This window comes from Nerophis ophidion, linkage group LG11, assembly GCF_033978795.1.
Source record: "Nerophis ophidion isolate RoL-2023_Sa linkage group LG11, RoL_Noph_v1.0, whole genome shotgun sequence".
NCBI classification, from domain to species: Eukaryota; Metazoa; Chordata; class Actinopteri; order Syngnathiformes; family Syngnathidae; genus Nerophis; species Nerophis ophidion.
Window position 1 is genome coordinate 67,490,070 of NC_084621.1, and position 10,295 is coordinate 67,500,364.

The 10,295-nt window shown below is 39.9% G+C and overlaps 1 protein-coding gene across 1 annotated transcript in view; it reads right to left on the bottom strand.

Moving 5' to 3' along the window:
* LOC133562381 (E3 ubiquitin-protein ligase RNF19A-like) overlaps positions 1-10,047 on the bottom strand; it is a 36,537-nt gene extending 26,490 nt beyond the window's left edge. Inside the window, exon 1 of the mRNA XM_061916552.1 lies at positions 9,844-10,047. The gene's annotated coding sequence lies outside the window, so the exon portion shown is untranslated. The remainder of the gene's footprint in view (positions 1-9,843) is intronic.
* Positions 10,048-10,295: the final 248 nt, after the last annotated feature.

Below are 10,295 nucleotides of genomic sequence, written 5' to 3' on the forward strand. Positions count from 1 at the left end.
CCCTTTTACATCTGTGCATTGATTTAACACAGATGTAACTGAAACTCTTGTGCTCTAAGGTCAGCTGTTGGTCTCTGTCCCTTTTGCTCGCACTGAGCTAGGGGAAAAAAAACTTTTGTTTATGCAGCTTCTTGTGCTTAGAACATGTTACAAAGAGACTGGAAGCTGAAGTTTTATCCTTAAATGCTTTTAAATCTAAACAGAGCATTTGAAGCAGTCTCAGTTATATGTAACCGTTTTACTTGATGTCCATCTTGTCATTTTATTTTTTTTAATTTGGATGTGTAACTTAGCAGCCTCTTGACCAGGACTCCTTAGAAAAAAAGTTTTTCGGTTGGTAGAGCGGCCGTGCCAGCAACTTGAGGGTTGCAGGTTCAATTCCCACTTGTGCCATTCTAGTTACTGCCGTTGTGTCCTTGGGCAAGACACTTTACCCACCTGCTCCCAGTGCCACCCACACTGGTTTAAATGTATGTTAGATATTGGGTTTCACTATGTAAAGCGCTTTGAGTCACTTGAGAAAAGCGCTATATAAATATAATTCACTTCACTTCACACTTCACTAATGAGATTTTTTTCTGGTTAAATAAAGGTTAAATAAAAAAAATAAAAAAACGTATGTATATTAAATAAAACATGGCATGAAAGCTGCATAAAGTATTTATTTTAGAAATGTTTTCATTTATATAAAAAACATTTTGATAGAAGAATGTGTGTACATGCATGCAGTGCTTTGTCACCAAGCTACTTGGTAAAGATTTGAGACTTAATTCAAATCTTGCGCGGAGACATTTGCACGAACGAGACCGTTTCTGCATTTAGATGTGCCTTTACTTCACATAAGTTTTATGTAATTGTTTGGTTTTTCGTTGTCAATCAATCAATTTCCTTTATTTAAAGGTAAAGAGTCATTGAACTTAAAATCCCTTTTTCAAGAGCGAACTGACAAACAGGGCGGCACAAACAAAGTTACAATAATAATTACAACAAGAAAATACAACAGAACAACAGCAGTCATACCACAACAGGTCACAAATTATTTAAAAGGATTAAGTAATAATTTAATTCAAAAGCAAGTACATTGTCCAAGAGAAATGGTTTCTCCGTCTTTTAAAATTGACTTAAACTCCCCCAAAGTGATCAATTCTGGTAGCCTCAGATCTTTCTAGGTGTCATTTCATGACCAGGGAGCAGCATAACTGAATTTTACTTTGTAGCTGTATGTATAAATGGTGCTACTGAAGAGGCAGCTGGTTGCATCAGCTATGTGCTATTTTAATTTCTTTACCTCTTATTTTCATTGGGTTTAACCTGATTTTTGTGATGATTTTGTATCTGCACGGCAACCACATAATTTTCTCATTGTGGGATAAATTAAGTCTGTCATATGCTATCCTAAGTTGAGTTTCGGTGTACCTTCCTAAAAGCACAGGCCTAATTAATGGCCGTGCTTCATGGGCACATTAGGTCTCAGAATGTTTCCAAGTTGGTGGGGGATCAAATACTTTATTCTGTCTCACTTGGTTACAATGACCCCACCATAAAATGACGCACTGTTGATAACTCTGTAATGGTTAAAGTGGTAGACTAACACAATCAGCACAGGATTAAGTACTTATTTACCATACTGCATACAGTTGAGAATGTGGAGTTAGCCAGACGGTATGCCTGACTGCATTCCTGGCCAGCCAGTCCCCTGTGTAATATTGTCTGTATGCACATTCCATGAGTAAAGAAATCCCGCTCCAGTAATCGATCAGTTCAATACATGCGTCTGGTTTCCAATTAAAATAGTAGTGGTGTGTTAATCCAACTTTTACATCAGACGAGCTGTTTTCATGCATTTTATAAAGCTTATTTCAATTGATTTTATGCAGTGGTTTTGGTTTCATTTAGAGCAGTGATTCTAAAACGGTGGTACGTACGCAGGCTCTATCTAGTGGTACGCCAAAGAATCAATTAAATATTCAAACACTGTTACTGTTCAATCTCTGTGCAGGGTTTTACCCTTAATGTAACTGAAAGTGAACGGTTGTTCTGTGAAGCTTCAGGAAGTATGGGGTGTTTTCCCAACTATGTAAAAGAGACCGATCTCAAATTTAACACTGATTGAAAAGTAATTGAAAGGTAAATAAATTATGTGCCTTCTGTTTGCTTTTGTGTATTGCTGCACCGTATTGGGGACATTCAGAAGTGCAATTGTTTGTGGCTTTGTGACAATATTTGCCTGCACTTATTTGACTGATGCATTGTTTTTTTATATCTATTTTTTGTAAGTTGCTTGTTTGGGGGAGAAAAACAGAACATTTGGCATGTGTTTGATTGTATTTCTGGACCGTATCTTTCAAAGATCCAATAAACAGATGTTAAAAAAAAACCTTGCACAATCCCAGCAGGCTTTACTTTTCATGCAAATATTCCTCATTCTAAGCTTTCAGGCACGGATTTGTTTAGCGTTTTTAAAGAAAATAATATCATCAAAGCATATTACGCAAATTATGCGATGTCATGTGACCACACCCTGACAGACCCCTAACCAGGCCCTCACCGCCACAGGTGTCTTGGCAATCTAGGGGAAACTGTGTATGTGTAATGTTACAGCTGCCAAAAATATTCAATATACTTGTTAAATAAAACATCTGCCTTGTTTTTAATGAATACTTAGGCCTACTACGCTACGGTATTTTAATGTTGGTGGTACTTGGAGAGCCAGGTGTTTGAAGAACCACCAATTTGGAGCATGTAAAACGAACAGAAGATGCTGGGTTCACATTGTCAACACCACCACCATTTGCAGCTGTGTTTACAATGGGGGAAAGAAAACAGGTCAATCACAGGTCCTGATAAACAAACACACACATTGTTGAACTGATAACCTCAATGGAAGAACACTGATCTGGAAAGCATCCAGGAACATCCATTCATTTATTCATTCTTGAGTAGAAAAGTAGAAATACGGGGAAATAACTACAAAAGTGCACTTCATTCATTAACAGGGTTACAAAAAAGATCAGTTAGAATAATATATAATGTTGGATATAGAGAACATACAAAGTACAAACCCTTTATTTAATTAATCAAAAATACTGAAAATCCACGACATAGTGAATTTGCAAACAGTTAAAATTATACACAAAGCAAACTATAATCTGTTACCCAAAAATATACAACAATGTAAAAAATGTAATTTAAAACATTTGTACGCTTCGTCCAACACTTAAGGCCTTTTAGTATATGGACCCCAAACACCCGATGAATCTAGGATACATCCCTTAAGATGTGTCCAAGTGCATCCAAGAGATGTATCTTTTAAGTTTAAGTGTGGAATTAAATTATGGAATGGAATAAGCAATTAAATCAAACAATGTACCAATATGATCCACTTGAAGAAACTCTTCAAACTTAAGTGTTTACAAAATACAAAGAAGAAGAACCATGATAAACATTCTGAATTTATCTCATCCATCCATTCATTTTCAAGATAATCCTACTCATCTCACCATATGAAATATAACTTACTTAACCAATTATAATTTATTTATTTTTATTGTTATTACTTATGGAGTATATTGTGAATAAATTGAGAACAGGAAGCAAACAAACATTTTAGCAACTGCTATGGAAAGGAAAAGGGGTAGGATTAAATAAGGTCTGCTTCTTCCTACTCCTTTTCGAACACGTTGAATAGAGAAACTGGAAATTGTGATGTATCATGTTGTAAGCACGCAAGTTCCGAATAAACTCAAACTCAACTCAGGTTTTTCAAGAGGAACCAAGTGTTTATCAATCAATCAATCAATCAATGTTTACTTATATAGCCCTAAATCACTAGTGTCTCAAAGGGCTGCACAAACCACCACGACATCCTCGGTAGGCCCACATAAGGGCAAGGAAAACTCACACCCAGTGGGACGTCGGTGACAATAATGACTGAGAACCTTAGAGAGGAGGAAAGCAATGGATGTCGAGCGGGTCTAACATGATACTGTGAAAGTTCAATCCACAATGGATCCAACACAGTCGCGAGAGTCCAGTCCAAAGCGGATCCAACACAGCAGCGAGAGTCCCGTTCACAGCGGAGCCAGCAGGAAACCGTCCCTTGTTTAAAAAACAAGATGTACTTGTCGAGTCATCATTGCCTCATTTCCCCCAGGGATCAATGAAGTAATTTCTATTCTATTCTATCACTATGTTTCTGTTACACAGTTTTATAATATTGTTTATTTAAGATCCCCATTAGCCCACGCACAAACACCAGGCTAGTCTTCCTGGGGTCCTTTTCAAAAGTTCAAAGTAAAGTAATAATACACAGATCCAGTTACAAATAAAAACAAGAAAATTCTCAAAATATATTAAAATAACAGCACACAGATACAGTTACAGAACATACGCAAATCTAGTTACTGTACAATAAAAGAAAAGAAAAAGAGGGGGAAAAAAAAGCTCTCAAAACTGATAACACGAAAAATCAACTCTTAAGTCTAAAAAGTGTCCTAGTATTTAAATGAAGTGTATTTCATAAAGAAATGCCTCGGTATACAACACTTAATTTCATTGAATTAGTTCTTGGTCGTGGTAATGCAGGTAGACCTTGAGTTGAAGCTCTGGTGCTGGAGTGGTGAACGTCAGCATTATAACCCATCTGCTTAAAAAGAGCTGTCGGGTACTTGTTATGAATAATGTTTTGAATAAATAACAATAAACTGCTGGATAATCTATGAATAACCTGCAGCCATCCAAGACGAGAATGCACTCGATCTACAAGAACAATCAAGAGTAAGTCTAGCTGCCCTATTTTGAGCTGTTTGTAATTTTGTAAACTCAACCTTGGGTGCAGAAGTCCAAATAGATAACTGAACAATAATCCAGATGATATAACACCAATGTTTGTACTACCTGTCTGCGAATTGCAGCCGTTACATGCGTAGCACAACCTACTCAGTGGCCTAGTGGTTAGAGTGTCCGCCCTGAGATTGGTAGGTTGTGAGTTCATACCCAAATATTCCAAAGACTATAAAAATATGTAAAAATCCCTGCTTCGCACTCAGCATCAAGGGTTGGAATTGGGGTTAAATCACAAAAATTGATTCCCAGGTGTGGCCACCGCTGCTGCTCACTGCTCCCCTCACCTCCCAAAGGTGACCAAGGGTCAAATGAGGAGAATAATTTTGCCACACCTAGTGTGTGTGAGACCATCATTGGTACTTTAACTTTGACATTTCCTAAAAGCAGCGATACTTCTACCCATCTTAGCGATAATTTGATTGATATATTCGGACCACGACAGTGTATTACTAAGTGTAACACCCAGAAGTCATAATTTACCTTCTTGTCCTGAAATCTGTAAATTAAGTATAGGTTTTTTTGCTATACTATCTACCAGAGACAATACTTGTTGTTTTTAAATGTTTAAAACTAATAGTACGAGTACTAATGATTGATTGATTAAGAAGTTTGACATCTTGAAGAATTGAATCCATGAAATGCTTTAAAAAGGCAAATGGTTGGCACAAAAAGCCAAAAGGCTTGTTTCCATTGTGATCCATTAAATATTCATCACAATTGATACATTCAATAAATAATAATAAAAATAATAAAATATGTACAGAGATGTCCGATATTGTCCAACTCTTAATTACCGATTCCGATATCAACCGATACCGGTATATACAGTCGTGGAATGAACACATATTTATGCCTAATTTTGTTGTGATGCCCTGCTAAATGCATTAAACAACGTAACAAGGTTTTCCAAAGTAAATCAACTCAAGTTATGGAAAAAAATGCCAACATGGCACTGCCATATTTATTATTGAAGTCACACAGTGCATTATTTTTTTTAACATGCCTCAAAACAGCAGCTCGGAACTTGGGAAATGCTCTCCCTGAGAGAGCATGAGGAGGTTGAGGTGGGAGGGGGTAAGGGGCAGCAGAGGTGTATATGGTAGCGTCCCGGAAGAGTTAGTGCTGCAAGGGCTTCTGGATATTCGTTCTGTTGTGTTTATGTTCTCCCGAAATGTGTTTGTCATTCTTGTTTGGTGTAGGTTCACAGTGTGGCGCATATTTTGAAACAGAGTTAAAGTTGTTTATACGGCCACCCTCAGTGTGACCTGTATGGCTGTTGACCAAGTATGCTTTGCATTCACTTGTGTGTGTGAAGAAGCCGTAGATATTATGTAATTGGGCCGGCACGGAAATGCACTGCCTTTAAGGCACGCCCCCAATATTGTTCTTCTGTGTGGAAATCGGGAGAAATTCGGGAGAAAGGTTGCCCTGGGACAGTGGTTCTCAAATGGGGGTACTTAAAGGTATGCCAAGGGGTACGTAAGATTTTTATAAAATATTCTAAAAACAGCAACAATTCAAAAATCCTTTATAAATATATTTATTGAATAATACTTCAACAAAATATGAATGCAAGTTCATAAACTGTGAAAAAAATACAACAATGCCATATCCAGTGTTGATAGCTAGATTTTTTGTGGACATGTTCCATAAATGTTGATGTTAATGATTTCTTTTTTTGTGAAGAAATGTTTAGAATTAAGTTCATGAATCCAGATAGATCTCTATTACTCTGGGGGTATTTGAAGGTATGCCAAGGGGTACGCAAGATTTTTTTTAAATATTGTAAAAATAGCAACAATTTACAAATCCTTTATAAATATCCATCCATCCATTTTCCTACCGCTTATTCCCTTTTTGGGTCGGGGGGGCTGGTGCCTATCAACTACAATTGGGCGGAAGGCGGGGTACACCCTGGACAAGTCGCCAGGGCCAACACAGATAAGACAGAATTTTTAGGCGCAGTCGAGGCGTTGAGGGGATTCGGTTTGGTGGCCACGTGATTAGGTCTCTGCTTTTTGCAGACGATGTGGTCCTGATGGCTTCATCTGCCTGGGATCTTCAGTTCTCACTGGATCGGTTCGCAGCCGAGTGTGAAGCGACCGGAATGAGAATCAGCACCTCTGAGTCCATGGTTCTCGCCCGGAAAAGGGTGGAATCCCATCTCCGGGTTGGGGAGGAGACCCTCCCCCAAGTGGAGGAGTTCAAGTACCTAGGAGTCTTGGTCACGAGTGGGGGAAGAGTGTATCGTGAGATCGACACGCGAATCGGTGCGGCGTCTACAGTAATGCGGACTTTGTACCAATCCGTTGTGGTGAAGAAGGAGCTGAGCTGGAAGGCAAAGCTCTCAATTTATCGGTCGATCTACGTTCCCATCCTCACCTATGGTTGTGAGCGAAAGGATAAGATCACGGGTACAAGCGGCCGAAATGAGTTTCCTCCGCCGGGTGGCGGGGCTCTCCCTTAGAGATAGGGTGAGAAGCTCTGCCATCTGGGAGGAACTCAAAGTAAAGCAGCTGCTCCTCCACATGGAGAGGAGCCAGATGAGGTGGTTCGGGCATCTGGTCAGGATGCCACCCGAACGCCACCCTAGGGCATATTTGCCAACCTTGAGACCTCCGATTTCGGGAGGTGAGGGCGTGGTCGGGGGTGGGGCGGAGGCGTGGTTGTGTGTATAATTCACCAACTTGAGTATTTCATATATATATACTGGGACGGCGTGGCGCAGTGGGAGAGTGGCCGAGCGCAACCCGAGGGTCACTGGTTCAAATCCCACCTAGAACCAACCTCGTCACGTCCGTTGTGTCCTGAGCAAGACACTTCACCCTTGCCCCTGATGGGTGCTGGTTGGCGCCTTGCATGGCAGCTCCCTCCATCAGTGTGTGAATGTGTGTGTGAATGTGGAAGTAGTGTCAAAGCGCTTTGAGTACCTTGAAGGTAGAAAAGCGCTATACAAGTACAACCCATTTATATATATATATATATATATATACATACATATATATATATATATATATATATATACATACATATATATATATGTATATATATATATATATATATATATATATATTTGTATGAAATACTTGACTTTCAGTGAATTATAGCTATACATATTTATTTTACTATATATATATATATATATATATATATATATATATATATATATATATATATATATATATATATATATATACATATATATAAATAAAAGAGATAGTTGAATTTCCGACGGCACCTATCAAATACACAGTAATAAAAACACAGTTGTTGTACTAACTGTACTGTGCTTGCTGGTTGGTAAAAAAAAAAAACAACAACACTTACCTTTCACTATTTGAATAACCTTTGTTATTTGCGTATTGGTGAGCAATCTACGAATCTTGGAACATCCTTAACGGATTTTTTTGTAAACATCCGCAAATGAGAACGGGATGTTGCTTCCAGCTATCAGCATAGCCATCTTTGTCTCAGCATAAAATACACCATTGGGTCTTCATTTTGCGAGGTGGCCCATAATACTGGGTTGTGAACGATGCTGCGCTGCGGATGCTTTCTGCTTCGCTGACCGTTAATGGCTGAGTATTCGTTCGGCCGCCGTGTTCAATGAAGAAGTCTGTTCTACAAAATTTACAGGCAACGTACCCCTTCTCCTTTGAACTCTCATGGATGAACTGAAATTCTTGTTTCCAATCGTTCTGGAACTTGCAAGCGTATTTCTTCATTTTGACGGTGTAATATATTGGGTCAGAGTCGATAACCAGGCGACGTGATGAAGCTACCGTCTCTTTACTGTGGGCTTCAGAACAAATGTAGAATATATTTACATTCTATTCTATGTACAGTAGATGGCAGTATTGTCCTGTTTAAGAGGGTCACAACATTGAGTCAGGTAAATGATAAATGGGTTGTACTTGTATAGCGCTTTTCTACCTTCAAGGTACTCAAAGCGCTTTGACACTACTTCCACATTTACACACACATTCACACACTGATGGAGGGAGCTGCCATGCAAGGCGCCAACCAGCACCCATCAGGAGCAAGGGTGAAATGTCTTGCTCAGGACACAACGGACGTGACGAGGTTGGTACTAGGTGGGAATTGAACCAGGGACCCTCGGGTTGCGCTCGGCCACTCTCCCACTGCGCCACGCCGTCCCACCAGGTCTGACTCAATGTTGGGGGGGGCGTGGCATCCAGCTCCGTTTGAATTGCGGGAGATTTTCGGGAGAAAATTTGTCCCGGGAGGTTTTCGGGAGAGGCGCTGAATTTCGGGAGTCTCCCAGTAAATCCGGGAGGGTTGGCAAGTATGCTCTAAGGAGGTGTTTAGGGCACGTCCAACCGGTAGAAGGCCACGGGGAAGACCCAGGACACGTTGGGAAGACTATGGCCTGGGAACGCCTCGGGATTCCCCGGGAAGACTTAGACGAAGTGGCTGGGGAGAGGGAAGTCTGGGCTTCCCTGCTTAAGCTGCTGCCCCCGCGACCCGACCTCGGATAAGCGGAATAAGATGGATGGATATATCCTGTATCGCGATATGGCCTAAAAATATCACGATATTTAACAAGGTCATATCGCCCAGCCCTACTTTCAACCAAATAGATTCTGGACTTCAACACAGTCTGTGATTACCTTTCAACAAGCGGCAGCACTACAGTGGAGTTGTTGACCACAATGCTAATAATAGTTCAGATTTAGTGGGTAAATAATACACATAAACTAAATAAAATAATCGTCGTTACCAACAGCTAATAGTTATGATGCAATAGTAAGTCAACAGTAATGTGCTTTTGCTGTTGACCGTGTTAATGCCAAATCAGACTAATAAGGCGAAAAGAAGTCAGATGAGAGTGCGCTGGTTATATTTACGGACTAAAAAGTGCGGTGGTTATATTTACAGACTTTGTCTGGCTGCCCTTGAGCAAGCTGGGGTTTCCCAAACACGATTTAGCGCTAGCATCATGCTAACAAGGTTAGCAATAGCCCGATGAGAACATACCGTCTGTTGCTCGTCGCTCCTCTTCCGGGAACAGCGAAGGGGGGGAAATTGTGTTTAACAAAAAAGGCAATGAGTAAAAAAAAAAGTATTCCCTTTTATCGCTAGTACTGTTTTTTTTTTTCCAGTCTTGGCTGACATCAATGTGGGCGAGCCAGACACAGAGGACTCAAATCAAGCTGCTCTCCCTCAAGCTCGCTAATTCAAATCATATCGCGAGAGTTGGACTTACGCGAGTTAAATAAAAACAATCTTATACATTTGACATAAAAGCAGATAATGAAACACATTTGCAAAGAATCAACATGAGGGAAAGTTAAATATATTTTCAAAAATAAATAAAAGGGATGAATATATCTCTGAGCTGCTACCTTACCGTGGTAGAGGAGTTTGCGTGTCCCAATGATCCTAGGAGCTATGATGTCTGGGGGTTTTCATGCCCCCTGGTAGGGTCT